The following is an 11,065-nucleotide window of genomic DNA, read 5'->3' as shown; positions in this document are numbered from 1 at the left end:
GTATGCAACTGCCCCTACCCCTGTATCCTACACCCCCTACCCCTGTATACTACTACCCATACCCCTGAATACTGCCCCCTACCCCTGCATACTACTGCCCACACTCCTATATACTACTGCCCCAACCCCTGTATACTACTGCCCCTACCCCTATATGCTAGTACCCATATCCCTGCATAATACTGCCCACACTCCTACATACTACTGCCCCTACCCCTGTATGCTGCTGCCCCTACGCCTGTATGCTAGTACCCAATAACCCTGTATACTACTGCCTATAACCCTGTCTACTGCCCATACTCATGTATACTACTGCCCCTACCTCTGTATACTACTGCCCAAATTCCTGTATTATACTGCCCATACCCCTGTATACTACTGCCCATACTCATGTATACCACTGCCCATGCCCCTGTATACAACTGCCCCTACCCCTATATGCTAGTACCCATAACCCTGTATACTACTGCCCATACCCCTGTATATTACTGCCCATACCCCTGTATACTACTGCCCATACTCCTGTATACTACTGGCCATGCCCCTGTATACAACTGCCCCAACCCCTATATGCTAGTACCCATAACCCTGTATACTACTGCCCATACCCCTGTATACTACTGCCCATATCCCTGTATACTACTGCCCATACTCCTGTATACTACTGCCCCTACCGCTATATACTACTGCCCAAACTGCTGTATTCTACAGACCATATTCCTGTATACTACTTCCCAAGCCCCTGTAAACTACTGCCCCTACCTCTGTTGTATAGCTCCTATATATCCTTATATCGTGTTAAGTTAGCATAGGTACATTTGAGATTTAAACGCCATTTTTCCTTTCTTGCAACTTCTGCACACGACCCTTAATTGTTGACTTAGCTTTCAACCTAGTGGTTTGCCGTGGTGTATGTGAGAATAATATGTTATTGCTCTGATATCAGTTTTGTTTAATAAACCATGTCTGCACGGAGAGTGCTGAAGTTTCAGGAGCAACACGATATGGAATTGTTATGAGGTCTGATCTCCACGCCTTCATAGTCATAACACAAGTGCAGCCTTTGCCAACTTGGGCTTGAGGCGGGATTGATATTGCTTTGCACGAGAATTGTTAACACACTTGATGCGGTGCACATGCAGAGAGAGCTGGTGTATGCTGATGTGATTCCTTCATGCTAGGACACTAAGGTATGGGCCCGCCCTAAAACAACCCAAAGAGACCTTCTTAGCTAATAATATAATATATGTGTCAGGGAGGGTGAGATATAAGTGTTGTTAACTCTTATTCATTACAGCATGTTAACATGCTGTCACCATTCGCTTTTTATGTCTTAGTAACTATGCTGATAATTTTGCTACTGATAATAAGTATACTTGTATTATCAAAGATACTGCGCCTGAGAAGACGGCATTAGTAAATAAACATTTCAAATGCACATGTGTCTTCTTTACTCCATGTTCTGGTTTGTAATGATAATATAACGAAAGAGTGTTCATGAGTCCCACGTACCCTGAGGTACTGTAAGTTCATGTTCTGGTTTGTCTAAACATTGGGTGTTTGAAATGTCCAATGAGACACTGTAGCTAGCTCGGTAAGGGGTGAGTTGGTTGCTAAGGTAAGTTTTGGGACATCCTAATTTGCCGAGGTTCCACTCCTCTGTGCACAGTTCTGTGTGAGTACAGAAACCCTGCAACATGGCGCCCAACGGTTTTCGGTGGTCTTATATCATGACACTCGAGTAGTTTATCGTTCATGCCTGAACCCCTTCACATCCGTTTCCGGAAAACGGGGTGTCGGTGAAACCTACCTATTTTTTTAAATAGGTCTTTATTCAAGCTTGATTCTTTCTCAAAAGGTTTCTTTGAATTACTACCCAGTTGTGCTACAAAGTATTCTTTGTTTTTTCTTGTTTCCAATTCTGTAATGGCGGCAGCGGTGGCTATTGCGCAGCATAGTCGCGTAGCGGTACGCAACCATCTTCAGACGTACCAGGTCCCAGTAGATGGGATGGCTGTGATTTTCGTGGTATGTGCAGATCCGGCGTTTCCTTACGAGTTGTTTTACTCTTGGGTTACGTTTCCGGCTGTGGACGCTAATTCTGGTTTGTTCCACTCCTACACCGCCTCGGATGTCCCAGCTGAATATACGCCGTACAGGGCATTGGAAATACCTATTGATCATTGGCAGCATCGAGTTTGGTTTGATGGCGCCCTCCCCCACTCTATGTCCCCTGCGAGGTTAGGTCCACTCTCAATTCCAGGTACTAATTGGCCTGCGTTGGGTGGCTTTACCCCGCACCCGAATCACGGGGCTTGCACCCTGGCAGAAATTCGCAGGCTGCATGTAGTTTCCATTTCCGTGATTCGTGCTTTAGTGCAATACATCGGTCGACATCTTCCTGGTGGTCCCCAGGGGGGTGCGGACCGCTCCCATGGAACGAGGCGGAATGCGTCTCAATCCAGTGATGGTAAATTCGGTTTTTGGTGCGCGTCCGGTTGACAACGATGACTTCCCATTCTGGCTAGCAGAGAAGTTTGATCAACTGGAAGCGGTTTTTCCGAATTCTACTCCTGCTGATAAACATAGAATGTTGACGATTACTCTACCGAAGGATATTACTCCTGAACTTGCTGACTGTGACAGCTGGGGAAAAACATTTGCGGCAGTTTATACAAGGTGCTTCGGCACCCCGTCTATGACTGCCCTGCCTGAAATCGTTAGACGTGTTCAGAATGATCACGGTCCAGAGGCAGCGGTTGAATTGGGTATGCGCCTGTGTGGTTCTTTTGAGATTGTAAGTGATCTCATTCTCTCCAATGTTAAAGGAGATGCTGTTAACTTTCAGGTGTCGAATGCTTTGGCTGCTCTGCCCGATGCCGACAAACCCCGCCAGTTAGCAAAGATTGTGGTGGCCGCTTATAAAACGATTGGCCGCACAAGTAGAGGTCTGAAATATTTTCCAGTGAAGGAGAAAAAACAACCACAGGGACAATCTGCAGTGACAGATGCCCAGCCCAAGTCCAAGAAACAAAATTGGCCTAAAAAACAGACACAGGGGAAGCAGACAACGCAGACTCAGGGGACTTTTCCTGCAATACAAGCTCCTGCGCCACCCGAAAAAGTTTATGATTTGCGCGACCGCGCGATGATTAAATCGCCTGATCGTTTTCAGGGTTCTGATCAACGCTCTCCTCGTTCCTTTCAGGACACATCGGCCCAGAAGACCGGTGGAGGAGGAGGGGGTGGACGTGGACGTGGTGGCCAACAAGGACGTGGCCAGTCCCGCCAGACGGACGGCGCAGTGAAGCAGGAGGATTCTACGCCTAGGCGTCCGCAGTTTGCGAAAAAGAAAGTCGCAGCCTTAACAGCGCATCGATATGCCACAGATAGTGAGAACGCGGCTTCGGAATCTGACGTGGGCTCTGACCTTGCTGGACAGCGCGGCGGAGATAACCATAGTCAGAGAGGCGCTGCGTCCACTACTGAGGGTGACAGCGACTGATGTCTACGTTGTGGTAGAAACAGCGGATACGAGACTTGCTCCCCCTGAAAGACTATATGAAATTGTCCTGTTAATTGAAGGTGACATACAGCGTACCGTTAAAGGTGTATTTTGGGAGAATCTGTCTTCTCCATATGATATTTTGCTTTCGGAGGCTGACTGGCCCCCACCTTTTGTGCTCGCGGCGCCGCGAGGGGAGGAGGTGATCCTACCCAGTTTCGCGAACACTGTCTCGAAAGAGCATGCGCAGCATTTTGCAGAAGAGTGGGCTCGGGCTCTCGCGCCGGCGCTGTACCGTAACCAATGTGGTTGGGATAAATTGTCGCCTTGCCACGAAATTCCGTTGCGGTCTCAGCCGCAGCCTCAACCTCAATATCCCATTCGGCGTGAAGCGAAAACTTCCGTCGCGGAAATCCTTGAACAATTGGAATATCAGGGAGTTATTGAAACGTGTGTGTCACCGATGAATAATCCCCTTTTTACTGTGAACAAACCTGACGGATCATATCGTTTGGTTTTGGATTACCGGCATTTAAACTCGCATTGCCGTAACTGTGCAGTACAGAATACCCACGGCTCTGCCCTAGTGGATAGTCTCGTGCGTAAGCGTTTCAAGACAACGCTTGACATATCCAATGGTTTTTATGCCCACAGATTGGACAGCTTTAGCTCCCAATGGACCAGTTTTACGAGCGCTGGAGTCCAAAAGCAATTCCGGCGTCTTCCAATGGGCTACAAGAATAGTCCTGGTATATTTACCGCTCGAATTGTCTCTATTCTGGAGGCACTCGACCCTGATGCTTTTTCGTATGTGGATGACATATATCTCACTGACGACGATATTTGGGAGCATCTGTGTCGTGTAAATTCTGTTGTTTGCAACTTCGCGGACATGGGTTACAAATTTAACTTTGCAAAATCGCACATTGCTGAACACACAGTGTTGTTTTTGGGCTATGAGCTCAACAATGAAGGTAGAGGTTTGGCTCCTCACTTCTTAGAGAAGTGCGCACAATTGCGCGCTCCAACAACACTGAAAAAATTACAGTCTTTACTGGGCTTTTTGAATTTCGGTAGGACTTACATTCCGGAATATGCTCAGCGTATCAAGCCTTTGTATGCTTTGATACAACCTACTTTCTCAAAATCATGGTGGCTGCCTGAGCATTCAGCCATTTTGCAATCCTTGCAGGCTGATCTGCTCGCTTCTAAATATTTACTGACTCGTGACAACCACACCAACCTGGTCATAAGAATAATTCCTGGGACGGTGGGTTTCACGTACCTCACTTTTAATGAAGGTGACACGGTACCTATTGCTTACAAGTCACACTTGTACACTTCGGCTGAGATGCGGTTTCCCACAGTGGAAAAGGTTTTAACTGCTGTACAGATGGCAATTCTAAAAGAACGTGCTCTGTCGCAGGGGAAGCGCATGCTAGTGGTAACACCCTGTCCTCATTTGGAGGTAGTCACGAAAGCCAGTGTACCAAATTCAAAGGCTTTGCACCCTCGGTGGATTCAGTGGGCTGCGTCATTGTCATCCGCGGATGTCATGTTTATTTTTGACGCTTCCTTACGGTCGCAGGAGTACTTGCAGTATGAATTCGTTCATCCTGCTCCTCTGGCGATGCGACCTTTGGAGGACTTCCATTGCATCATTTACACTGATGGGTCGGCGCAGGTTGCGCATGGCTCTAAACATGCCTACGTTTCCGCATGCGCCATTGTGGTCGGTGCTATGTTGAATGATGAGTTCATTTCCAGGGAGGTACACACGTTGCCCTTGGGCGATTGCACCGCACAATTGGCAGAGTTTCGTGCTCTCTTACTAGCTTTGGAGTACGCAGATCCAAGTGTTACTACTCTAATTGTAAGTGATTCTTACTAGTGTGTCCAGTCTTACAATGAAAACTTGTTCTTTTGGATTCAAAATGATTTTCATGATTCCAAGGGTAGCACAATAAAACATAAAATGATCTGGGTTCGAGTGGCAGAGCTTAAGGCTATGTTGCCGCTCGTTTATGTGATTCATACTCTCGGTCATCAGCGCGTGGGAGTACACGCTGTTGGCAACTCGCTTGCTGATGAAGCGGCGAAATCAGCAGTATCTACATACTTAGTTGCAGCAGTTACTAGGTCTAAAACCAAGATTGATAGCGACATCTTGGCAGCGATTGCTGCCTCTGAGAAGGGAAGTAAACATCCTGCGGGATTCCCTTCGAAGTACAAATACCACTTAAGTCCCGAAAAGGTTCCTTTTGTGACAATTCCTGATGTTGGAGAACGGCTGATTCCCAACTCGGATCGCAGAGCAGACTTGATTACAGCGGCTCATGAAGGTGTGGCGTCTGCGCATGCGGGCGTCTCGGCAACTGTAACTCAATTACAATTACGTTTCTGGTGGCGGGGACTGTACAAACAGACGCGTGATTATGTCCTTCTTTGTGACATATGCCAGCAGATTAAACCTTCAACTGCTACGCGTCCGCCTCAGACTCAGTTGTACATTTCTAATAAACCGCTAGGCTGTGTTTATTTAGATCACTGCGGTCCATTTTCATCTGATACTGCGTATAAATACATCTTAGTAGCAGTTGACTCATGCACACGCTTTGTGTGGGTATGGCCACATCGCAGCGCTGATTCACGGACTGTCATTAGAGATTTGCGTATCTTTATAGGGATTTTTGCCTGTGGTACCTTCCATTCGGATCAGGGTCCGGCTTTCGCCTCTAAGGCGTATAAGGATGCCATGACTTCGATGGGGGTCCAAGTCAAGTTTTCGTCACCCTACAGACCTGAGGGTAATAGTGTAGTTGAACGAATGAACCGTGATTTAAAGCAATCTTTGACAGCCCGAGTTATAGGCACTGGCAGAAACTGGCTGGCTCACCTCTATGGCGTGCAGCGTGCTCTTAATAATCTCCCTAGAAGGTCTCTGGGTGGGCGGACCCCATACGAAATGCTCTTTGGCATCAAGATGTACGTCCCTGACCTTGACGGTCTAGACTCAATGGTTCGCGCCACTTCCTTTGACGCAGATGAACATTGCAATGTTTTACAGAATCTACAAAAGACCAGAGACACTCTTGCAAAGGAACATTTGCCCTCCACATCGGATGATGCGTTGCAGATCCCGGTAGTTGGCTGGCTGCCCCAAGTTGGCGAACTGGTTCGAGAGAAGATCGACAACAAGAAAGAGTTTGGTCCCTCCTATCGAGCTCCAGTCCCAGTGCTTGGAGTGAAGGGCACGAGAACAGTCATTCTACCACCACTTCCAGGTCGTAAGGAAAACAGGTTTATTTCTATTGACAATGTCAAGATACACAGAGTGGCCGATTCTTCTTAGCATGACACCGGCTGTTTCCTGTCCTTCCATTGTGAGAAATTCAATTATGCCCACTGCTTCTAATAATGAACCTGAGGTGGCCATCGAATTACCTGCTGTTTCCAGTCCATTATTGAATAATTTACCAGGAACTAACCTTGATGAGACAGACTATACATACCCCACTGATTTGTCCATGCCTGACCTGCAAGCTCGTTTAGCCACGGAATCCAGATTTTCATTTGACTCTGCTTCCCTTGCCTCGAAAAAACCCTCTAAAATTGCAGTATATGCTAGCCTGTTTAAAAAACATTTTTTGATACCTCCTTGGATATACATTTGGCTGGTCCTTTTTTCAGTTTACCTTTTTATGTCAATTGGTTTTGTGTTTTATTTTTTTCGGATTATGAATGGACACTATGTCGAGGAGAGAACTTGCATTACTCATTTAAATGGAACATTGGCCCCACTTTCCTCTTCACATTCTACACATAGATTAAAAAGAGACTTGACTTTGGTTAACATCACAGCATGGCCTGTTCTGGATGGAATCGCGTGGGATGCAGTTCGTTTTCAGATTCATGGTCCAACGGAAGTCGTTAATGTTCCTAATGTACTGAGAGTTAATATGGGGGATGTGGTGAAACAAAACATTCGTTCTGATGATTGGGATGTTAATGCTGTGGAAAGTTTGTTTTCTGATTTGAAATACTATGCTGCTTTTGATGCTGAGGATTTATATTTAGAATCTGCTAATTATGGTGAATTGTTCTGTTACCAACATTATGGCAATCACTTCTTACACAAGACATCTTCCCGAAGGGATGCAGTTAATTTTACTCAATGGGAACATTGCCCAGCACCTACACAAGGGAGTTCAGAAACGTTTCTTAAAAAGTATACTTATTTCACTGACTTTAATCAGTCCAATCCCGAGTCATTTTATTTTAAATTTAACAAACAGCCACTGTCCAAGGTTCGACTTACAAATACAAAATTGTTGTATTCGAAGGCCTTCCTAGATCAATTAGTTACTGGGGGGTATGAGTTATGGAAGGATACCATAGACCTTAAATCAGTTTGGGGCTCAAGGGCCTGGCAGGTACGAGGCACTGAGGCTTTGCACCGTGCATGTCTCATCCCAAATCATATGTGGTTTTTAAATGAAACCATTTCCCAGACCACATGCTTTGGATTGGCTACATCTAAAAGGTTGAACACCCCGTCTTTCCCGGAGTTGGAGGAATATGAGAATTGGAGTAATTTTACTAAATTGTCCATTAGAGAAATACAGGCTCTGCTTCTGAATTCCTCCTTTAACATTTCCGTTATGAATCCCAAGGGTTGGCTGCTTTGGCACCGTAGTGCTGATTCTTGCCAAAAAAGATTTTTAAATATAACTGACGGTTTTAAGACTGTTAGATCTGATCCCCGTTTTGATTTGAGTCATACTGTCACCTCTTACTCTGTGGGCAAGTTGTGTCAAGCTTGGCTGAAACATTCAACTTTACCTGCGGTTAAGTATCACCTTTCCAAACTGAATGCAGACGTGGATTTGAATGATTTCATTAAAGGCCCAGCTAGTGGCAGGTCGAAAAGATGGTTATATGGGGTTTACAATGAAATTTGGAAACTCTCACAGATTGAGGCTGCTTCACGCCTTAGGGCTATTGATCAGGCGAATCTTGAGAAAGTGCTTGCAGTTGTTGACAATAGCATTAACGTGCTTTCCTCTAGAATTTACACATTAGATAATATTGTGTCGTCTGTTGTTGATATTGTGCATGATGAAGTGTCTGTATTATACCATGGTCAAAATCAATTACGGTCAATCATGCAGTTTGCATGGACACTTCAGACTCTGAAAATGGGTAAAGTTCCCTGGGGATACATGAACGTTTCCTCTTTATTTGCACCGTTTAATTTGACAGACAAACAACGCTTGCTTTCAATGCGTGATGCTTCCTTTTCTATGCTACATATTGAAAGGTTGGAATCTTTACCTTTTTCTGTGGCAGAAGCCACTGCTGCTACGTGGCTTGTCCACGGTTTAATAACGCTGCCTTTTGCTTTATATAAGTTTTCAAATTGTATGAAATATGTGCCAATAGGTCGTTTTGAACCCTTAGGTAGCGGTTTTCTTCATGAGGTCTGGTCACTCCCATACACATACAGATGTTTCAAGGATGAACAAGAAGTTTATCTAACAGGGGATGAGTGTACTGAGACGCCAGATCATTCTTTAATGTGTAGACACATACAGTTACACGGTTCATGTAACAAGGACAGACCGAATATGGCTTGCGTTTTACAGGGCACGCCAGTTCCTGCTATCATCCCCACGTTTAAATTGTTAGAGAATGGTAGTTATTTAATGCTCAATAATGAAAACTGTTGTGGTTTAATTAAAGGTATAGCTTTCATAGTAACGGTTAGTGAGCAAGTTATTTGCTGCAGAAATGTTCTTTATCCTCCCACACGTGAACATAGGGAGTCTTCCATTTGGCCACAGATACCGACCTTGGGAGCAGAATTCAGCGGCATGGCTAGAATAAGAGCTCTATTGTCCCAGAAAGAGGTGGCCTTGAGCTCGGCCCGTGAAACTTTCGTGCTTCACATTGCTAACACCCGTACGGAGGTTCAGGCTCTATTAAACACTGATTTGCCTTTGCATTTCGGAGCCATGGTCCGTTCTATCTTTAACGCATCCTCCACAACGGGCCTAGCACATTTTTTTAAAGTTGTGAGCGGTGGTCTCGTGACTTCCTTTGAGAAGATTTTTGGAGTCATCCCTGCCTTCTTCCATTCTATTTTTTCGTCCTTATTTGGAGGGTTCCCATTTTTACTTGCATTAGCGGCTGGCGCATTGGTGGTTTTCTGCCTTTTTAAATATGGATGCCCTTCCTGTGCAAGACCACGCACAGCTGCTGCTGACGCGGTTTCGCAACCGCATGCTTGATTATTATGGCACACTGCCGTTAGCGACTCTAAGCACGGCGTTTGGATTATCTTTTCGGTTCTCCTATTTCACCTGTGTCCAGCCTGTATTTCGCTGCCTGACCTGTGATTTCCTTTGGGCCATTGATTTGTGTCTCTGCGGACCAGTATCTTCTGACGTCGATTTTGATCAACTGATGAGTCCTATCATTGCTCACGAGTTGGTTTGTTCTGACGAAAGGATTATGGCCTTGGCGGTGGCACATGGACTAATGGGTCCCTGGGATGTGTTGTCGGCAGCGCAAAATTTCTTGGAACTAAGTTTTCTTGAGAACCCACCGAGCTGTCCTCTGATGGTTATAGAGGATCCGGTGCTGGAGGATCACGTATGTTCCTTTCATCTTTTAAATTGGATGGCTGAACTGTTTTCGGATGAGGACAGTGACTTCCTCCTGGAGGCTGTTGCAGCTTACTTTTCATATACAGTCTTATCATAGACACTGCCTCAAATTGACATGCTGATTGATAGCATTTCCTTGATTTTATTGACTTTTGGTCAAGACATTTTATTTTTGCTTGCCTATTGGCTTGAGCCACATTATATTGGCTATTTTTTAGCATTAGTTTTTATAATTGAATTTTTATTAATGCTCGTTTATAAATGGATTCTGCTCTCATGTGATGGCACTTCTGTTACCTTATTTAGTCCGTTCTCGGATCATGGGGGGGTGTTGTATAGCTCCTATATATCCTTATATCGTGTTAAGTTAGCATAGGTACATTTGAGATTTAAACGCCATTTTTCCTTTCTTGCAACTTCTGCACACGACCCTTAATTGTTGACTTAGCTTTCAACCTAGTGGTTTGCCGTGGTGTATGTGAGAATAATATGTTATTGCTCTGATATCAGTTTTGTTTAATAAACCATGTCTGCACGGAGAGTGCTGAAGTTTCAGGAGCAACACGATATGGAATTGTTATGAGGTCTGATCTCCACGCCTTCATAGTCATAACACAAGTGCAGCCTTTGCCAACTTGGGCTTGAGGCGGGATTGATATTGCTTTGCACGAGAATTGTTAACACACTTGATGCGGTGCACATGCAGAGAGAGCTGGTGTATGCTGATGTGATTCCTTCATGCTAGGACACTAAGGTATGGGCCCGCCCTAAAACAACCCAAAGAGACCTTCTTAGCTAATAATATAATATATGTGTCAGGGAGGGTGAGATATAAGTGTTGTTAACTCTTATTCATTACAGCATGTTAACATGCTGTCACCATTCGCTTTTT

Source organism: Lissotriton helveticus, chromosome 12, assembly GCF_964261635.1.
Source record: "Lissotriton helveticus chromosome 12, aLisHel1.1, whole genome shotgun sequence".
Classification (NCBI taxonomy): Eukaryota; Metazoa; Chordata; class Amphibia; order Caudata; family Salamandridae; genus Lissotriton; species Lissotriton helveticus.
This window is presented reverse-complemented; position numbering follows the sequence as displayed.